General features: G+C 38.0%; 2 long non-coding RNA genes across 2 annotated transcripts; one reads left to right on the top strand and one right to left on the bottom strand.

The window, feature by feature from the left end:
• The first annotated feature begins 201 nt into the window (after positions 1–201).
• LOC122829840 lies at positions 202–9,100 on the top strand. Its single transcript, XR_006370437.1, has 3 exons — positions 202–272; positions 440–567; positions 8,924–9,100. It is a non-coding gene; the product is annotated as an uncharacterized LOC122829840 (long non-coding RNA).
• Positions 9,101–10,597: 1,497 nt separating this feature from the next.
• On the bottom strand, positions 10,598–21,259 carry LOC122829833. The gene is made up of 2 exons (XR_006370436.1): positions 15,173–21,259; positions 10,598–14,984 (listed from the first exon to the last, which is right to left on the bottom strand). It is a non-coding gene; the product is annotated as an uncharacterized LOC122829833 (long non-coding RNA).
• Positions 21,260–21,291: the final 32 nt, after the last annotated feature.

The raw sequence follows: 21,291 nt of genomic DNA, 5'->3' as shown, positions 1-21,291 counted from the left end.
TATGCTGTTTTATTATATCAGTTTATTGTTGTATATTAATTATATATTAATTGTAATTTTTTCAATACTCTGTATGTGCTGCCTTTTGTAAGTCAAGCTGGATCAGGAGGTTGAAAACCGCACTAGAACGCCCCCTGCTGGATATTTATTATGTTGTTTTGGTTACGCTTAAAAAAGAAAATAGATCCAAGATGGTGGAACGCAACACCGAACGGTTCATGGATTAAGCTGATTCTTATCCGTATATGTTGTGTTTCAGGCTAGATTTGTTCGTAAGTATTGGTTAATTGTGAAAACAATAATTGTCTTTGTTTTATGTAACTGTGGCGTAAATAATTGTACGCTGAAGTCATTTAGGAAAATGCTTTTATTTTAGCTTGCAGCGAGAATGGCTAATTTGCTACGTTCGTTTGCTAATACTAAACCTTGTATGTTTCAGTTTACGATGGCCAAAGTGATGGCAGTGGTCAGAGGCCACTCTTCAATAAACAAGAAAAAGAGAAAGAAGTTTGGTTATTGGAGGGTCGTTGTCTGGCTGTCTAGCTGCGGAAAGGTCGAAAACTCAGGGTGAGGACAGCACACTGTATCATACCTTAATTCAATAACTTGAATTATTCTATTTCTTTCGATACAACTGTTTTATACGGAAGAGGATTAGGGCCACTAAAAAAAAAAATTATGGCCCAGAAAAAAAAAAAATCTCAGAATTTTTATGTAAAAAAAATAAAAATAAAAAATAAAAAATCAGTGACCGCGAAGAAGAAAAAAATAAATAAATAAAAAAATAAAAATCTGTGGCCCAAAAAAATTAAAAATTTCTGTGTCCCAGAAAAAAAAAATCTCAGAAACCAGAATTCTGACTGATGGGCGCCAGCAAGCAACCAGCTTCAGAACCAGCTTTAGAACCACAGACGTGACTTGTTGCGGACAGCTAATGTTCTGGAGAAAATGTCTGATTTAAGTGACTTTTTACGTGCCAGAGGAGTCCCCGAAGCTGCTATTCTGCTATTGCACTAATGAAAGAACAAAAGGTGAGTAAATCAAATGAGATAGTTTGGTGTCTAAAGCCGAACGGTTATGGCTAGTTGTTAGCATGTTTGTTAGCTCACGCGGTTATAGGAATAAACTGATTTACAAAGTTAAATCACACAGATGAACAAAGGATGTAACAGCTGTTGATTACTGGAATTGTCCAGTAAATGTTTGGTGCGTTTATTTTATTGTTCTGTTTGAATGTTTTACAATGAAACTAAGGTTAGCTGAATGTCAGCCACCTTCTAAATAAGATGTCTGCTGTGTTAAATTGTGGAACTTTTAGTTCAGTGGAGGACAGAAACTATGGTATAAAGTGACATAAATGTTTATATATGCAAATATTTAAAAGGAAAATGTATGACTTGCACCGATCTGAGGCTGCCAGTAGATCTGATCGTAGGATCTCTTCACCAATGTAAAAGGTCACTTTAACGTTGATGTGCAGAGTAAATAATTGTCCTTTCTCATCTGTTTGTGTGCAGATTGACTGTGATGTCTCAGCAACGCTGGAAAATTGTTATCTCCCTACAATCCTTGATGAAATAAATAGCTCACAAAGAGCTCGTCCAAAAACCAATGTTCGTCATTGACTGCTGGAGGGAGATCATCTACCCACATCTGTCCCTCAACTTCCAAAAAAGTCTGTCAGCTGCTGAAATTTGCTTTTCCATTTGCGGACATCTACATTCCTCTTCTCAACTTTTCAAATGAACTAAATTTTATATACAAACAAAATCTAAACATGATCAATACATCCATTTCATCAGCTTGTAACAAATTACATCATCACACCATTACACCTATCCCAGATACAGACTTCCAAACTGAAAATGATAACATACATTGGACGAATATTACAGGACAAAAAATCTTTACACATTGGAGTTACCATTTAAACTGTGAAGGCACGTTTGACACAAACGGTAAGACCAATGATACAAAACCAAAAAAACAAACCTGTAACAACCCAAATTAGCAATACACAAACCGGAGACTTGAATATTGAACATGGGATTCTCAATCTTTCCTCCACATTCCATCTGAAAAAACACCACATCCAATTACTTTCAAAGGGACTTTATTTTGTTCCCACCACACACAAATATCCGAATGTGAGGGAACTCAATAAATTCCAGTTTCATCAGTATCATCACAAGATAAAACTGGCTGATTTCTTCCACAGTGGAACAACAGTAAACCAAAAACCAACCCCTTTTATGCCCCCCTCTCAATGGAAACCTCCAATTAATAAGATCCATCCCCAGATACTGGAATTAATACAACAGGACAAAATGAGTGTGAAGGAAATTCCAATTGAACAAGAAAAGAGCAACTTAACCTTGGAGGAAGAAAATGCCCTCAAGGAAATACAAAACTACTGCAATCAAACCAGCGGACAAGGGCTCTGCCATAGTCACAATGGATAAAGAGGACTATCGTTTTGAGGCCATGAGACAACTCCAAGATAAGGAATTTTACAGACCATTACAAGGACCCATCTATTTGGAAACACAGAACGAGATTATCAAATTACTCAAGCAACTCAAAATGTCAAAACATATCAACCAGAAACAACTACTTTTTCTGACAGGTACAAACCCACCCAGGCCAAGGTAGTTTTACCTCCTACCGAAAATCCATAAGGAAATAACAGAATGGACAATACCAAACCAGATTTTTAAAGGGAGACCGATTGTATCTGATTGTGGTAGTGAATCTTATGGCTCTGCAAAATTAATCAATCACTATCTGAAACCCCTAGCAATAAAACATCCCAGTTATATTAAGGACACTGGAGATTTCCTACAAAAGGTTAGCTCCCACAACGTCACAGAAAGCAGCTTATTGTTCACAATGGATGTAGAGAGCCTTTACACGTCCATGGGCCTAGAGGCGATTAAAGAATGCCTAAATGAAAATCCAGACCCAGACCGCCCAGATAAAATAATTATGGAACTCCTCAAAATTAACCTGGAGAGGAATTACTTTAAATTTGATGATGAATGGTTTTCACAAACCAAAGGTACGGCAATGGGCAAAAGATTTTCACCAGCGTACGCCAACATCTATATGGCAAAATGGGAAAAGGAATGCTTTCAGAAATGTGAAAAACTACCAGAGGCCTACTATAGGTATTTAGATGACATATGGGGCATATGGAACCATAATCACGAGGATTTGGACCATTTCACTACCATTCTTAACAATCACCATCCATCGATTAGGATCAAACTTACATGTGACCTTAAACAGGTTGTGTTCTTGAATACTGTGATCTTTAAAGGTGAAAACTTTCAAAAAACAGGGAAATTGGACAGCAAAACACACTTCAAAAATACAGATTCACACCAACTTTTACACAGACACAGTTTCCATCCCAAATACACTTTTACTGGCATTCTTAAAACACAACTCATTAGATTTAACAGAACCTGCTCAAACACTACAGACAGGGACATGGCCACACAAACACTCTTTCAAGCATTACATAAACAGGGATATCCAAGATCACTTCTACAGAGAGTTAAAAAAGAGGTTTTTCAACCCAGGAACACCAAGAAAAAGGAAAACAAAAACAAATTTACACACAATTCCACTAATCGGACCATTCTCTCAATTTTCATAACACAATGAAAAATATTTTTGAACAGCTACAAAGGGAGGTACCACAGGCCCAAAACTGGAGAATCATTTCGGCCTATCAGAAAAATCCGAGCCTCAAAGACCTGTTAGTGCGCGCAAACTTTAAGCGGAGCCGGAGACCAACTCGAACACACCATTTACCATTCATTTGGAGTACAAATAACAACAAACACTGGACTATCTCACAGAGAATCACTGGGAAGCATGAGAACATCATTTATGTAATCTGGTGTAAAAAATGTAGATTACAATATGTCGGGGAAACAGGGAATACACTGCATAAACGACTGAGTGCACACAGATTAAACATTAAATACAATAAAAAACCAGAAACCACCATAGTTAAGCATTTTCGAATGCATGGAGTTGATTCAATTAGGGCCAGACCAGTTGCGCACAACCCCAACTGGACCAAAAGAGAAAGATGGCTACAGGAACAAGTTTGGATCAGAAGATTGGATACAATCAAACCTGGAGGCTTGAATGAGAGAGGCCCTTCCAGGGTAACCAATACTTAAACTTACACTGCATAGTTAGGAAATTTACTTTACACACTCAATCTTATATCCTAACCCTAACCCTATCTAACCTGAACCCCCAAACCTAACCTTTAACCCTGACCTTAACCCCTAAGCCTGACCCTTAACCAGCGTTAAGGGTCCCGTTAATCTAATTTTCATTCTCCGTCGGTCGCAACCACATATACACATGCACGCACACACATGCACACGCACGCACACACACACACACACACACGCACACGCACACACACAAACCGTTATACACAAACACACATACACACTTCATTAACACTTAATTCTAATATTAAGATCACTTAACTCTTATCCTAACCATTCTTCCTCTTAATCATTTCTCTCACACACGTACACACACATACTAAAATAAACAAAAATATAAATTTTTCAAAAAATTAGAAAATTTTATTTGTTAAATTATTTTTTAAAATAATTTGTTTCTATTAAAAATATTCAATAAAATAAAATAATTAAGAAATTAAAATGAAAATTGAAATAAAAAAATTAAAAATAAATTAAAAGTAATAAAATTATGTGACTATTGACCTTTTTTTTTATTTTTTTTCTCTTTCTTGTATCTCTCTCCCTCCCTCTCTCTTTTTTCTTTTTTCTCTCCCTCTCTCTCGCCCCACCCTCTCTCTCTTTTTTCCTTTTTTCTCGCCCCTCTCTCTCCCCCTTACCCCTCTCTCTCTCTCCTTCTCTCTCTTTTTCTTCCCTCTCCTCCTGATTGAATGCAGCACATAACAACACTCACGTTTAGTTCGAGCCCAGCTCAACTAAACAGGCACTCACTTTCAGCACCTTATACAGCACATACAAATCAGGTTTACCATTGGTAGCCGTTTGCACATAGACGTCTATAAGATAGTGCCCAGTCACTCGAGATAGCTTTATGATCTTGAGTGAGTGCGCGCTGCCTTGGATGCACCAGGAAGAGCGGAAGCCGGAGCCAGAGTGGGTGAGTTTGGTCCAACCAAGGGTCAAACACTCAACCCTAACCATTACATACCTAACCCTAACCCTGACTAAAACTCAATTCACACCTTAGTCTTAAATCTGACCCCTGACCCAAAAACAGTGTTTCCCCTTGTAGGAACCAGGCTTCGGTCCCCACAAGGAGCAGTGGGTCCCCACAACGTAGTATGTCAGGAAAATGGTCCCCACAAGGTATTAGAAACAAACGCACACACACACCCACACTCTAGGCTGCTGCACCGCTACAATACCTATAAAATACAGTTAATGCTACACAAAAGAAGAAGAAAAGAGAGGACAAAAAGGACAAGGGGTGGAGGGAAAATTAAGAAAATTAGGTGAAGATGGGAGGAGAGGAGCAGAATGGGAAAGAGGTTGGCCGTTAAGAGACAAAAAGAGACAGGAGAAGAGGAAGCGCCAGAGGCAAACTGAATTTTTCAGACGTTTCTAAAAAAAATAAAAAAAATAAGAAAGGTAAAACTTCCAAGGTGACCTGAGAGAGGAAGAAGAACGAAGTGAAGCTCGTTTCCTTCAAGAGGAAAGTGGCTCAAATTCATGTTGCTTTTGGTAATATCAAGTTTTAATTTTTTATTAAATTTCACTGCCACAACACAAACAAGCTTCCTGGAAATATTCGGAAAAGTTTTACAGTACAAATGAGGGATTTAACTAGAGGGGGAAATAAAATCCAAAGATTCTTTGTGTTTGTATAACATTAAAAACGTTTAGCTTTTCTACACATGGAGTGAAATTATGGAATTTGAAAAATAACCCAGTTAAAAATAAACATGGTTCGCACAAGGTACAGGGGCAACGGGGGCTTTAAATATCGCAGAATGTTTTCTCTTGTGTTTATTTACAATAATGATTTCCTTTTGTCTGAAAATATAACCATACTGTATATAAAACATTTGTCTGAGATCTAAGACGTCGAACGGCCATTGCAGACAAAAAATAAAAAGAAGGGTAGATTTTTGTCATTTTGAGATTAATTTCAGAAATTTTACAATAAAAGAACATTTCTGAGCTTGGAAAGTCAAAAATTTACTTGGAAAAAAAACAAACTCAAAAAGTCAAAAAAAAATTTGAAAAAAATTTCTGAGATTTTTGGTGGGGAAAAGGCCGTGTCTCTTAGATTTAAAAAAAGGATTAAATAAGCATTTGCTTCTTTCTACTCCCATTTTGAACATGTTGACATTACTTCGTTTATTAGTGTTGGACTGCTATTTATTTAATTATTTTGTTTGCTTCGGTTGGTTTTCTCATATCTGAAATAAATAATTCAAATATGAATATAAATGTGTTTTCATTCTGGCTGCATTTAGATTCTAAATGCACTAACTACGTAGATCTATCTATGTATATAGATAGATCTATCTATCTATCTATAGATAGATCTATGTAGTTCTGTCTAACAGAGTTTCATTGTCAAACTCAGTTTCATTTAGGAAAAATATCAAAAATCTGAATGTTTCTAAAGGATCGATTGAGCCAGAATGTATTAATAAAACCCATGAAACTGTTAAAATATTAAGAAAAATCTCTTTTTTTAGCATGCAATAAGAGTTTCTTAAAATTAAATATTGAACATCTTTGCAGTCTGTCCAGGTTTTTCCAATCAAAATTAGATTTTGTGGTGCTAGTTTATAAATATTTAACATATTTGTACAATACTTGCGCTAATATATGAGGTTAAATGTGACTTTTTATTACTCGCTGTAACATAAACCGAATGTTTCTGACCAATTTTGAGAAGAAATTGCAGTAAAATCAGAAAGAATGTGGGGATCTGTTGAATGTGTGAATTTAGTGAAGAACTGGAAGGGCTTATTGATCTAATTTGGAGTCTAGAGGACCAGATGAAAACTTACGGCGGGCCATATTTGGCCCCTGGGCCTCAGGTTTGACATGTGATTAGATTAAATTGCAGTTTTAGACACGGCCTTGTGCAGGGCAGTAATAAACTTTATGTCTCCCCTGTCCCAGTTTGGTCCTCTGTGCAAATTCTAACTTAACTTCTAAACTCTTTTTCGACTAAATGCTAGAAGAAACATTTCTGAACCTGCTGCTGGAGCATTATTTTTAATAACAACTATTCTTCACATATAAAAGAACCCATTTCTTTAGCTACTTTCAAGCACAAAGACAAATCAAAGAGAAAGCTTTTTAAAAGAAGAGAGTTTTTGTAAAGTAGGTTAAGAAATGTGACTTATGGTGGGCCACCCTCCAGTGCAGCTCGGCTCCTGTACTGGTGCTTCTTTTAAACCACTAAACGCAGCTCAGACAGGCCTGGGGAGAAAACCGTATGGGGCTGCCGCTGAGTCTTAATTGAATAAGCTGATGTGGTTCTATTAATCAGTAATGGGGAGCCTTGCTGAGCCCAGCCACCACACGCCGCAGCGGGAGACGCTTCTGATGGAGCCCTTGACATTTTCACAGGAGTCGGTGTGTATATGAAAAGCAGGCGGAGAGCAGAGAAATGTGCGCTCATGTCTCAGGAGTAAAGGTCGGAATGAGGAGAATATTTTATATCCGATGTTTCCACTGTTACGTTTCCTGAGGGAAAATTTCTGTCATGCTTGGATTTGCAGAGCAAAATGGGAGACATTAAAGCTTTTAGTGCAAGGTTGCTGTGGAGAGCTTTTTCATAATCAATCAATCAATCAATCAATCAATCAATCAATCAATCATTTTATCTATCCATCCATCCATCCATCTCTCTTTTCTGCAGTAGTCAGTGTAATTGTACCATTTAATGAGAATAGTTTTAGCTCAGGGTCAAAATGACATGAAGTGTGAGTCTGCAGTATGCAGTGAATCATGACATCCTGCTCTTGGTTTGTATCTACGGAAGAAATCATTAAACCGTCATTTAACTGGCACTTTTTGACCAAAAAATGACCGAACAAAACAAAAATATTTTGATTTTAATAACAAAGGATTAAATATATTTAATCTTTTGGTTTCTCAAAGCAGCAAAGACTGATCATAAAAGCTGTTGGTTGTGCCGGATTTTTTTTGTCAGTTATGTCTTATTTTTGTATTTGCTGCCCTAAATCTCAATAAAATCCATCAAAGTTTGTGGTTGTAAAATGTGAGAAAGTTTGTGGGGTTTGAATCCTTTTGAAAAACACCAACTTCGTGGAAGTGTCTCTATTCTGTGCGTAAAGAAAAATAATCTCTGTATTTTTTGTAGAGTTTGAAAAGTTACATTAAGCCTCCAATCGAGTTTCTTTTTTATACATTCTTTACAATACAAAGTGTCAGAAAAACGTAAGTCTTGACTGTAAAACTTCAATCCTACTTTCAGGTTTTCTATGTGGAGACCAAATCTGTGTAGTGAAGTAACTTTTCAATTTCATTTCTCCAATTTGAGACTGACGTTACCAGCTGCACTGCAAAATTGGATAAAACTGATTCATAAAGCTGGGGTGAAAAGCTATATCAATATACATTTAATGGAAAAAAGAAGAAAAACGGGTGAAAATTACTTCAACAACCATCCAGTAGTCACATTGGTTTATTTATTCTGTCTGACATTGACCATGGTCATCCATATATGTGCAAATAAGCAAAGTAAGAAAACAAGAGGACAAACGCTGTATATGGTAACTAAAGAAGGAGTCTTTTCGCAGCCCCAGGCGTAGTGTGAGAAATAAATATTTGATAAGAGGATGACCTACTTCCTGTGCCCTGAAAAGTTATTTGTCTTTTTTTGCCTCCCTGCACTGCAGAGGCCGCTTTCCACAAGCCCTCCAGCGGAAAGAACCAAAGTAAAAAAGAGGAGAGCCAGGAGAGAGGGAGGAGGAAGAAGAGACGGAGAAAGAAAAAAAGAATGGGAGGCCAGAAAGAGGTGAACTGGAGAAAGAATAAATGTTCAGCTGGAGTCGATCGCAGAGCAACGTTGGTACTGTGGGCTGAATTAATTAATGAAAGCCACAAATATACAATGTATATACAGGTTTATTTTTGCTTAAGGTGTTTATTTATACTTAAATTAATATGATGTTTTCTGTTAGTGTTCAGTAAAGTAGTAGTAGGTGTTTTCTTTTATTGACACTTTGGAACTACGTCACTAAATCATTCGAGGCGCAATGATGGATGTCTGAAGTGAGGAACGTGAGTCTTGAACAGAGTGACTGAAATTGTTTTCCAAAGTTGTTTTTACCAGTTTATTTGTGACTTGGAGTCGTGCTAATTTGTCTGTGACGTAACACACCTGGTTGGGGATCAAAAGATGAGGTGCTAACCAGCACTTCCTTTTTCTTTTACACATTCTAGGCTACCTGTTACCGTCACGCTCTCCAGGACTCCGCCCACTTAGCCGCCATGATGGACGTCAAAACAACCAATGCGCTCCTTTAAAGCTATATAACAGAAATCTGTAATCTATATCGCTTCTGTTTAGTTGATTTCATTTTAAAAATGGTCTTAAGGCGCTGCGCGGTCGGCTGGACAAACACACAAGGATCCAAATCATACTTGTAATTTTATTGCATAACTTAATGAGAAAATATACGGCGGGGATAGAGAGCAGCAGTCAATCATAATGACGGGCACCCGTTAATAACAATAACGACCATCAGCCCTTTTTACAAGGTAAGAAGATTAACGTTCACATATTTTATAAGTAAGTATAATTAGAAAGATATCAAATAACGCATTGAAGCGTCTAACGGTTAGACAGTAACCGTTGGTAACCATGGAAATAGTGCCGCACCGTCATGTAGCCCATGGAAAAAAACTGGTTAGCCTCTCGTCTTTTGTACGGTTTTAAGGCTTTGCTTGTGTCAAGGAACACTCTTTTCAGGACATACTGATATAAATCATGCGGTGTGAATTCAGACAAAGTCGGTAATTTGATCAACACGTCAGGAGGGTCAGTTTCTAAACTAGCCGTTTCTAAATACCGACGTCTGTGAGCCCCAACCAGGTGTGTTACATCACAGACAAATTAGCTCGACTCGAACAAGTAGAAGCTACGAATAAACTGGTAAAAAAGACTTTGGAAAACAATTTCAGTCACTCTATTGTACTCCGTCCCTCACTTCACATCATGGTGCTTTAAATGATTTAATGACGTAGTTGCAAAGAGTCAATTGGTTATCATCTATCTACTAATACCTACTTATAAGCAAAGTTAATCTTTTCTTATAAAAAGTGTTCACTGTAAATCCGTAACTATTTGCTTTAAACAAGCTCGTATGTCTTGCTGAGGTTGTAAGTTATTTTTGTCTTATTTCAAGTGTATTAAAATATTTTCACTAGAAACTAGACCAAAAATACTTGGTAATACTGTTTTTAAAATGTACAGGTTACCGAGCTGCAAGAGGGACAATTCTATTTTACACTTAGAAAAGGTTCATGTTAGTTTAATCTAATTCAGAACAAAAAGATTTGCAAACAGATTTTAGTTTCACAACAAAATTTATTAGAAGAATAGTGGTTTTGAAAAGAAAGTTCTAGCATCCAGTGAATACTACCTTACACAACAATACAGCTGAAATGTGTGGCAAAAATGGCAATTTTCTTTTTTTTTCCTTTTCTTTTTTTTCACCAAACTGAATATAACATAACCAGTAAAGTATTTTACACATGCACAAAGACAGAGTTAATCAATGTTGCCTGATGTCCAATGCAAAACCGTTGTCAAATAAAAGGAAACAATCATTTTTCATCTTTTGGTCAAACCCCAAAAATCAGACATGAATTATTCATTAGCCCAAACAAAATTAAAAAAATTGAATTTGCATTAAAACAGACAGGGAAAACAAAACAAACAAACAAAAATAAATGTGAGTCAATCAAACAAAACCTGATTTTTGTAATCCTTGTTAAGTGCTCATTTACATGGACAGTAATAGTAAAGTCTAGAAGAATAAAAGTCCAACTCACAAGGTACAAAATAAAAACAAAAACAATATTATACATAAATAAAACTACAACATGAGAAAAATATTTTTTTAAATTATACATTTTTTTTGTCAAACTGTAAACAGTAGATATTGAAAAATGAGGTCCTTGGGATATTTGGAGAAACTGTGTATATGTGTGTAAATATGTGTGTGTGTGTGTGTGTGTGAGGTAAAGTCCAGGTGGGACCAAACTGTAAAAGGGGGGCTTGAGCATCCTGAGCATCGGCACAGCGCCCATTCGGGCCGGCTGGACTGAAGGAATGAGGTATATATCGCCAAACTCGGAAAGAAAATCTCAGCGAAGAAAGAGTGACGTAAAAAGCCCAGCGAGCCCCGATGTGGGGCGTCCAGAATCCGCTCAGTGACTGAGGCAACGTTCTGACACGTCAGAACGCTCAGCGGGACGATAACTGAGACCGAACACAAGATGAGGTTTGTCGTTGTAGCCAAATGAGTCCAAAGCCCTGGACCGCACTTCCTGCGTCTGACCACCAGCGTTTCATGGTTCCAGAGCATTCAGAGCTTTCCGTTTAATCTCAAAAACATTAGCAATGTTAAAAATAATCTAGATAACTCTGATCGCACGATTTACAATTTTAAAAACACGTTTTTAAAAAAACATTAACGTTTGACTGATTTAAGGAGGTTTAAGGTTAAATTCATGACACAATTCTGACACTCAGAGCTGCTTGTTTACGTCGTTTGGTGGGAAAATAGATGTGAACGTTTTTGCAGGAGGTTCCCTAAAACCGCGGCATGAGCCAAGAGTTGTGCAGCGACACAAAGTGAGACGAGAAGCAGAGGCATCGGCCACTCAGCAGACATGAGTGGCTCTCCAAATATCAGACAATAAATACAGAAGAAAGCTGCCAAAAAAGCAAGACAGATAATTTCATCTTGTTTATTAGTCATTAATCTGTGTGGAGTTAAAGGGGCAGCATTAAAAGTTTTCCAGGCACATAGTTCCATTTTATAGCACAATCAGGTAGCTAACAATTACCTTCAATTGTTATGAAAATGCAAAATATGTCAAATGTAACTTAAAGAAAATGTTACTTCCAGGTTTAACGCCTTGAAATTGGGCTTTTGTCTCTTCAAAAACTCCTGCTCTTTCTGAAACTCCGCCTTCAGGAAGTCATAACATGGCTTCAATACTAAACATCGTTTCTACGTTTGGTAACACAAAGGGCCAACATAACACCTCTTATGAACATGAATGAGTCTTCTTGAACGTTTATGACTGTTGTCATGAAGTGTGATTTGGTAAATAATGACACTTTTAATGCAAAGTAACATTAAAAGTTGCATTAACAGTGTCAACTTTGCGTTATTTGGTAAAAAAAATGACACTTCATGCAGAGTCGCATTAAAAGTTCATTAAAAATGTCATTATTTATCAAATCACACTTCATGACAACAATCATACATTCATTAAGACTTCATGTTCATGGCAGGTGTTATGCCAGTCAAATGGCTCCTATAATGACCTCCACCAGGTGTTTGCCAATTGCTGCTGGCTAGTCTTAAGGAGCTAAACGGGGGAGTTGCAGAGAGAGCTACTTGGAAGTTGCATCTTGAAGTCGGGGCTATGTCCATCCAGGCATTTTTCACAGCGGAATGGTTGCCATAGAGATTAACGGGTTTCTCAAACATGCATGAAAGAATCAAGGCAACACTCCAGGTTTGTTTTTGACGAGGGAATAACTTTATAACATAATGTAAAGATAAAAAAAGGTTATTTTTACATAACGCTGCCCCTTTAAACCTTTAAAACATGGGAATTCCACCATACAACCCCAGATGCCTGCATGGACCGTTTCTTAAGCGAGAACTCGTGAAGATCCGCCGGTTCTGAAATGTGACACTCATAGCCGCTCCTGACAGGATCTGGGTTAAAGAAAGATGATTGAAACCAGACTCTGGTTCTGCCTGCACTTCATTTAAATGGTACCGGTTGATTAGAGGCCTCTGTCGATTACCAACCTGAATGTGACTGAGAACGGCGCTGTGTGGGATCCCTGAGGGCGTTTTTGGGGGAATTATCGGGGTTTCCTTCTGCAGACAACAGGGGCATGTCGAGATATGCGGTTACTTAAACCTACATATATGGCAACATATGTTTGTGTTCCTAAAAGCTGCTCTGAGGTTAAAATATTGATGAGGAAACAAATCAAAAGTGGCAAAAATTTTCCACATGATTTCTTACAATGCCACACACTTTCACTCATACACACGCAGTTATTATACACAGGGAAATAAATGACCGCAAAAGAGCCGAAAACCACTAGGAAAGCTGCTGCAGTGACAAACAAAACACTTCAGGTGCTAATCCTCCTGTTTTTTACTTTCTCAGGGAATATATTTTAAACATTAGAATCTTTCCCGCTGACAACATCCAATAAAAAAAGCACTTCTGCAATAATGAGCCTTCTCAAACAAAAGGCCTGATACGGCGAGGGGGGGTATGTACACCAGCATGCAAAATAACCGAAAGGGGCAACGTCTCCGCTTCCTTCATCAAGACTTTTCATCACAGGCGCCTCCATGCCTTCATACGCACGTCCGCCTCACCTGTAGAAAAAGGCAGGTAAGGTGGATGATGGGTGAACCGGTTCTATATACAACCTGTCTAAAGGAACCCCCCCCCGTACATACACACATGACGGCGTGTCGACTGGATAAATACAGAGTCTGCTTTACAAAATAAACCCACCCACCCGTCCCCACTCCTGCTTCACGGAATCAGACTGGACTACAACTACACGAGAGTCTACCTTTACTACATCTTCTGTAAAAAAAAAAAAAACAAACCAATAAAAACAACCATGAAAAACTCAAATGGCTGTGGCCATTTTCCCTATGCTACATCATGGGGTAATTACCAAGCACAACTGAGTAAGAAAACACCAAAAGCGACAGAGCGGGAGATTTTTAACCCAACATTCTGCACTGGACTTCTGTATTGTTTCCCTGAATCGTCGATGGAAAAGGCCCATCCTTTTCCTTCTCAAGATAAAAGTATCTGACATAAGAGATTTTATATATACATATGCATTTGTGTTTGTGTCTATGAGGGGCTTGTATAGGTATATCTATGTGCACATATAGAGTATTTTTATTCTTAAATATGTATAGGTAAATTAGAGGTTTGTAGTGTTTATGTATTTTTTTTTACATTCAGTTTTTAATAAAGATGAAGGATAGATGAAGAAAGGAGGAAGGTGGGAGATGTGCGACTTCAAGTGTTCTCCATGTCGGCCTTCATGCTTCCAGCAAACCCACTCTGCATGAGCGATGGCAACGGTTCAAAGCAGCCAAGCAGCAGGCTGCAGAAGGTTGCACACCGAGAGTATTTCCGGGTCAGAACGCACAGGTTAGGATGTGAAACCAAAGTGAAGAAAGAAGCGACCGCTTTCCTTCTGGTATGGCTTTTTTTTTCTTCTTTTTTTTGGTATGGTGAAAAAGAAAATCGGATGTGGTTGGGAGGATGGCCAGGATCGGACGATATATATATATATATATATATATATATATATATAAGGGTCGTCAAGGTTACATGGATTTCTTTTCTGAGGTATTCTGTGTTGTAAGTTTTTTTTTCTTTACATTTTTGCACACCCAAAAGAGAGAGAGAAAAAAAACTGCAAAAACAGCAGGATGGAAAATATCATCAGACAGTGAAAGTAAGAACAAACAAACACAAAGTGTTACTCTCCCGTTTGCGGACTCATTTGGAGCGACCATCTACCGAGCGGCTCCGCTTGATTTCAACGTTTGGGAAGGCAACAGTCCGAGTCGTCAACGTTAAATCTCTTAAAAAAACAAAAACAAAATAAAAACGACAAGGTGGGCCGTCAAGTAAGCTCTGCATGGGCCTCCCCTGGAAAGAGTTATTCAGATTTACAATCCTTGCTGTTCATAAAGCACTGAAAAAAGTATTTGGCTGAAAATAACGTACACAACGAGAAAAATAAGAGTCTAAACTTTGTGAGCAGTTGTTGTTCCTGCAGGAGCGAAAGCCTGCGTGACATTTAATCCTGCGTACTTGTCTGAGAGTATTCTTCTCACCTGCCAAACTTCCTGTCAGTACAGCGTACTTCCATTTCTGCCCAGTGAGCGCTGCTCCGTCTGACCTGCCTATCGATCCCACTCAGCAGCCAGCGCCGCTGCTCAGCTCCACTATAAATACACATGCCGATGTGAGCATCTGCATGTAGTGTAGACTTCACAAGTTAAAGGTAACAGAGACGGTTGCATGGCCACAAATTAAGATTAAATCTATAAATAAAACAGGTGGACTGGACATTGGGGTTCAATAGAATAAAAACACTACATGCTGGCTGATTCTTTTTGTTTTTTAATCACATAAATTAAATGTGAATGAGGAGATTATTATCCTGAATCTTCATAACAAGAAGATTTTAAAATATTGAGTTGTAGAAAGGCTGAGCAGCCGTTTCTTTTTTGCAGAAAGACTCAACATTAAACAGGATAATGGTCTCCCAATGGTCTCCCCACCTTCTCTCACTGCAGCAGTGGGAGAAGGTGGGGAGCAAGGTAAAAAAAAGTAAAAAATCTACAAGACCAAACCTCTGTGAAAACATAAGAGAAGAAGAAGAAAGGAAAGAAAGAAAGAGAACAACATCAACATCCAGAGATTTAAACCGGTGAACCAAGGTTATTATAATTAACAAAAAGTGAAATTGAGAAAACATTTTCAGTGACTGAAATAAATAAAAACAGTAATTAATTTATTACTGGAACTACATTGTACATTTATAAAACTAGAAACCACTAAGAATAAGAGAAATTCGATCATTTGTGTCCAGCAGTTTATCCACATCTAAATAACTTGATTCATAACTTCATCACTAATAGATGTTAGAATACATCTAATATTTATTGAATAATTTATGTTCTGCTGATCAGTGAAAGCAGTCCAATGATGTTCTTCACTATGTTAACAATAAGATTTTATTTTTGTTCTAAAAGCGATTGAGTATCAATAAAATCTGTTAAACTATTCAAATACTAATAAATAGCTGCATATGCATTCAATAAGTTCTTCTGAAGGTTTAATATTGTTTAAAAATTACACATTCATCTGTTTCACCAGGATTTTCTAATATTTTTTGTGATAATTTTTTTTTTGCAGTCAAAATCACTGATTTTCTGGCTCTAATTTAGAAATATTTGCCAGGAATTTTTGCAATATTTGTTCATATGTATGATGGTAAAATTTGTTTTGGTTACTCGCAGTAATCAGTCACAGACTTGACATCATTAAGGCTGAAGAAGAAATACTGCCACCTGCTGGTGGGAGGTAGCAGTCACTTAAAAACAGTGTTTTTGATCCTTTTTGTGAAAATCTTGCAATAAAGTCACAATCATGCATTAGTGTAATAAAAATAATTCAGGTATTCATTGATTGTTTGTGGAATGGAGGGACAGTTTGATTTAATTAGGACAGTGGTGTACAAATTTCTACTACTGGCGGGTCATAAAATTTAATTTTATTTTGATTTTATTTATTTTTTTTGTTTTTACTTGCTCAACAATACATTTTTGAATGAAATCTCTACATCATTAAATATCCAACACATAAAAAGGGTTTTAAAACAAATATATTTTTTTTAATTTTTGGGGTTATCAACTGTTTTTATCATTGTTGACTTGTGGTCAGGGGCCAAAAAAAAAGTAATTTGAAGGGCTACTAATGGCCCCAGGGCCACACTTTGGACACCCCTGAGTTAGGCAGTATGGAGATAAAAAACTGCTTTGATTTGATTGATAAAATATTTAAGGTTGTACTGACGCGTCTGGATTTTGATAAATGTGTTCTATAGATAAACATGAGAGCGAGTCGAGGTAAACGGTTCAAATGTGAGATTGTGAGACAAAAAACTGAACGAATCTCCATATTCCGATTATTATTTTCTTCCTCTGTATCACACCTGGTCGTGAGGAGTCACAGGTAAGTGTGATTATTAGTGAGAGCGGAGCCGGGTCTGAGCTCAGAGCCACAGGAGAGCAGCTGGTCTCCGTAGGTGGCTCTGAAGGTCCAGACGCACCTCCACATGGGAACAATGCTGCAAGATCGTCATGGTAACTCACAAGGACAACATGGAGTTCATTCACGAAGCCCTAGGAGGCATTTTCAATATTTTCCTTTCAAAATCATTTCCCGGTTTTGTATTTTCTGCCCCCCAGGTCCGTAACAGGAGCTTTTTATCAGTCTGTGTCCCGGTTCTGATGGACTCAGGGTGGCAGTGAGGTGGAAGCCTTTATGCATCTCTGAATCGCTGAGATCTCACCTCCTCCTCAGACCAGAGTCTGAATCTGCAGCTCTGTGTGGCGGCCATCTGCGAGACGTACGCCATCAGAGGGCGAGACGTACGCCATCAGAGGGCGAGACGTACGCCATCAGAGGGCGAGACGTACGCCGTCGCCGCAGGTTTGCTGTGAAAAACGTGGCTCTGTGGAACCTTTCACATCGACTCACATCGACAGGAGGATTACAGAGTTCAACAAAAGCAAATCTGGAAAGACGTGCATATGGAAGAACAGCAGGGCCAATGGGAAAGATGTTTTTCCCAGAAATCTGACTTTAATCTCCAAATCCTGGCTATAACTCAGAATTCCAATCTTTGTCTCAGAATTTTGACTTTAATTTCTGACTTTAAAATCAGAATTAAAACTTTAATCTCAAAATTTTAACTCTCTTCAGAATTTTGAAATTCATTTCTGATGTTCATCTCAAAATTCTAAATTTACAGTAAAAATTTTGAGATCAAAGTCAAAATCTAGAGATTCAGGTCAGAATCCTGAAACTAAAATCAGACTTGCACACCAAATTTTCTCTCAAGATTTTGACTTGAATCTCAAGATTTTGACATTAATTTCTGACTTTAAATTCTGAGATAAACTCAGAATTTTGAGATTAAAGTTTAATTTCTAACATAAATTTCAAATTAGTTTAATTTGAAATCCTTTTCTGTACAGCTGACTTTGAGAGTAAAAATTTCCTGACTTTGTTTCTTACTTTTGACAGATTAATTTCAGAACTCTAATTATGTGTCAATCTATATCAAAATCCAAATATTAACCAGAGATTTTTAATTTAATGTCAATTACGGTGCTAGCAAAATAGTTACAAGTGTCTCTTTTTTGTTACTGGGTTTGTAAACCTGCATTTATCCACACTGAAAGCGCGTCAAAATTTATTTGGTGGAGTTAAGTTTGAAGACTACATTTGTCAGAACAATTTTGTTTTAGAGAAAAGGGAGTCAGACTTTTTTGGCCCCAATTCTCTTCCGTACATTTGGCTTTTATAGTTGCAGTTTGTAGAAACGAAGTCAGAGGTGAGCGATTGCAGAGTTTTGTAATCTTCTAAGTGCTTTAATTTTCCAAATCAAACAAAGATCTGCTGTGAATTCAGGAATTTATTTCCAGCAGCTTTTCCATTTCAGACATAAGGAGGTAAAGGTGCGCCGTCACTGATTGCTGCAAATCAGCATCACTTTGGAGGCGTGCCTGGCCTTTAAGATCTGCGCCCGGTTCTGCTCTCAGAGCCACGCGGTTAGAGAGCGACTGCTTTTCACGTCTGCTCCTAATGCTTTGACATTTACAGAACTTAGCATCGCTCCAGAGTACAGCAGAAGCACAGCTGGACAGAACCGCAACTAACGGAAAGAAACAACTGCCACTTTAAACGCAGGGGAGGAACTCTGGGCTGGTGTGTTTATTATTATCCTACATGGTTAAAATAAAAATATCTGTTGCTAAATTGGATCTCAATAAACCTCTTAATTATTCTTGCAAATGTTTTTGAAGATGAAGCAATAAAATTAAAAAGTTTCTGCAAAACAAATTCTGAACCTCCACGAATGACTAACATTTTATTCCAGAACAAAATTTATTTCCTCCTGCGGCTACTTTCTCTCTGACATTCAGGAAACTGGGGCAAAACGTCACTTATTTCACTGAAAATATAGGAAACATGGCAGCAGTTTGTGTTTAATCTACAGAATGTAGGTCTTTACACTGCAAAAACACAAAATCCTACTAAGTATTTTGTCTAATTTTTATTGCAAATATCTTAGTACACTATAAGAAAAAGCTATCTTACAGATAACAAGTTATAGGAGCTTGTTTTAAGAAAATATTCAAACTCTAATTCGTTTGTATTCATCTTAAGTTTGAAAAATTCCAGTTTTACTAATTTAGAGTAGCTGGTGCGACATCGCTTCTGCTCATAACTAAAACGATTAGCAATTGTTTGTGTCAGGAAGACGAGAAAAAAATTACTTTAAATGCTGCTTCTCGATGTCTTTAACCACTAAGATTGAAAAAGCAAAAATCTGGACAGGCGGGTTAACGCGTGATGAGAAAAGGAGAAGAGAAAGAAGTGTCATTAGGAAAGGAGAAAACAGACAGGAAGTGAGGATTTCACAGAGGGAAAGCTTGCAGTGATGAGAAGCAGCCAGCAGCAGTGATGTTCAGTGGACAAAACACACCCACCTGCTTCCAGAGACACGGCAGCCTCGGCTTCATAATTATACATAAAACCCGCCCACACAAAATGTGGTTACCTGATGAGGAGGGAGAGTGTGTGTCGCTCTAGGTGCTTCGTGTGTGTGTGTGCGCGCGCGTGTGTGTGTGTGTGCGTTCTGCTCTCCCACGGCTGTATGTGCTAAAGAGAACACAGCATTATATTCATAAAACCTGGCTTCTGGCATTTGAAGGAATTTATCTTTGTTATTTTTTTTGTAGGAAAACAAAGCAAATATCACATGCCACGAGGAGCAAGAAGAGTACGAACAATCACGTCGAGAAAAAAACTCTCATCTAAAATCCGCTCTGTGTGTTAGGCCCTAAAAATGTGGAAACAAGTCGTACTAAAAGACCTGATCCTCTTTTTGTTTGTGTGTTTCTAATATACAATCAGCTGATTTTAAGTGGCCAGACCTGAGGTATAAATGACGAGCAAAACCAGAGGAAGCCTCTCTGCAGAGAGGAGCACAGCAGTCATACACACGTCACGTAAAAGTGTTTTTCTTTCAGAGTAGGCCGCCTCGTTGTGCGCCATCCTGGGACAGAACGGGGGGCCTACTTAGTGAGGTTACAGTAGTTGCTGCTTAACATTGTTCTTTTCTTTTCTCGTGCTTTGACAGTCTTTGATTCAGCAGAAAAAAAAAAAAACAAACATGAAAGGATGAGAGAAACGGAAAAAAAAAAGGTCAGAAAACACATTCTGACGTACATCAAATCTGTGTCAGGGTTTGGAAAGGTTGCAAAGAAATATGATAATGGAAGATTAACTTGTCCACCTGTCCCCCAAATGTCCCCTCTGGGTCTCTACAGCTGTGAGACAATAAAAAGTGCAAAAAATATGTCCTGTCAGGTTTCAACCTGCACTAATGTTACATCTAACGACCAATAAAGAACACGTTTCTTTATTCTCTGTCGGAGCAGGGTGGGTCCTGCCTCCACAGTGAAACCAAATTAACAGCATATTAAAAACCAAAACCAAAAAAGAGCAAGCTTTGTGTTGGGGTGGCACATATTGGTCAGTCAGATATTTGAAGCATCTCCCTCCTCCCGTCATGACAGGAGGGCAGAAAACAAACAAAAGAAAGGAAGAAAAGAAACAGTGGAGGACGCTGTATTTCCCAGAGTATCGGTTGTCGCCGTGCTCAGCACCCAGGCAGAGGATTCAGGACGAGGCACCAGCAGGAGGAGGAGCAGTTCGGAGAGCGAGGTACAGCGCTCGCCTCACAGACAGGCAGCAAGTTAAACAGAAAAGCCCAAAACGTTTCACCCAGCGGGAGGTTGGCGCCTGCGGATCGACCCGAAACAGGAAGAGAAAACAGAGAGGGGAGGTTCTGCTGGTTCCTGGATCTGTTTAGATGATTTCTGGAGGAGATTTAAAAGATAAAGAGGAAACCTCTTTATTTAAGTCTGGCAGGAATGGTCAGAAACTTACAGCAAAAACACTAAATATTACCAAGCATCTTTCATCTAGCTTCCAGTAGACAATAAGCAATAAATCAATTAAATTTTAATTATTTATTGTTTGTCTTTTTCCCTTCTGTCTACCAAAAACTGGACGACAAAAATCTTCATTGTTATTGTTTTGGTCTCAACTAGCGCTCATTTTTGGAAGGATAATTTTGTTAACAGAGACT

This window comes from Gambusia affinis, linkage group LG04 (genome assembly GCF_019740435.1).
Source record: "Gambusia affinis linkage group LG04, SWU_Gaff_1.0, whole genome shotgun sequence".
Classification (NCBI taxonomy): domain Eukaryota; kingdom Metazoa; phylum Chordata; class Actinopteri; order Cyprinodontiformes; family Poeciliidae; genus Gambusia; species Gambusia affinis.
The sequence above is the reverse complement of the archived record's forward strand: the minus strand, read 5'-3'. Positions and strand labels throughout refer to the sequence as shown.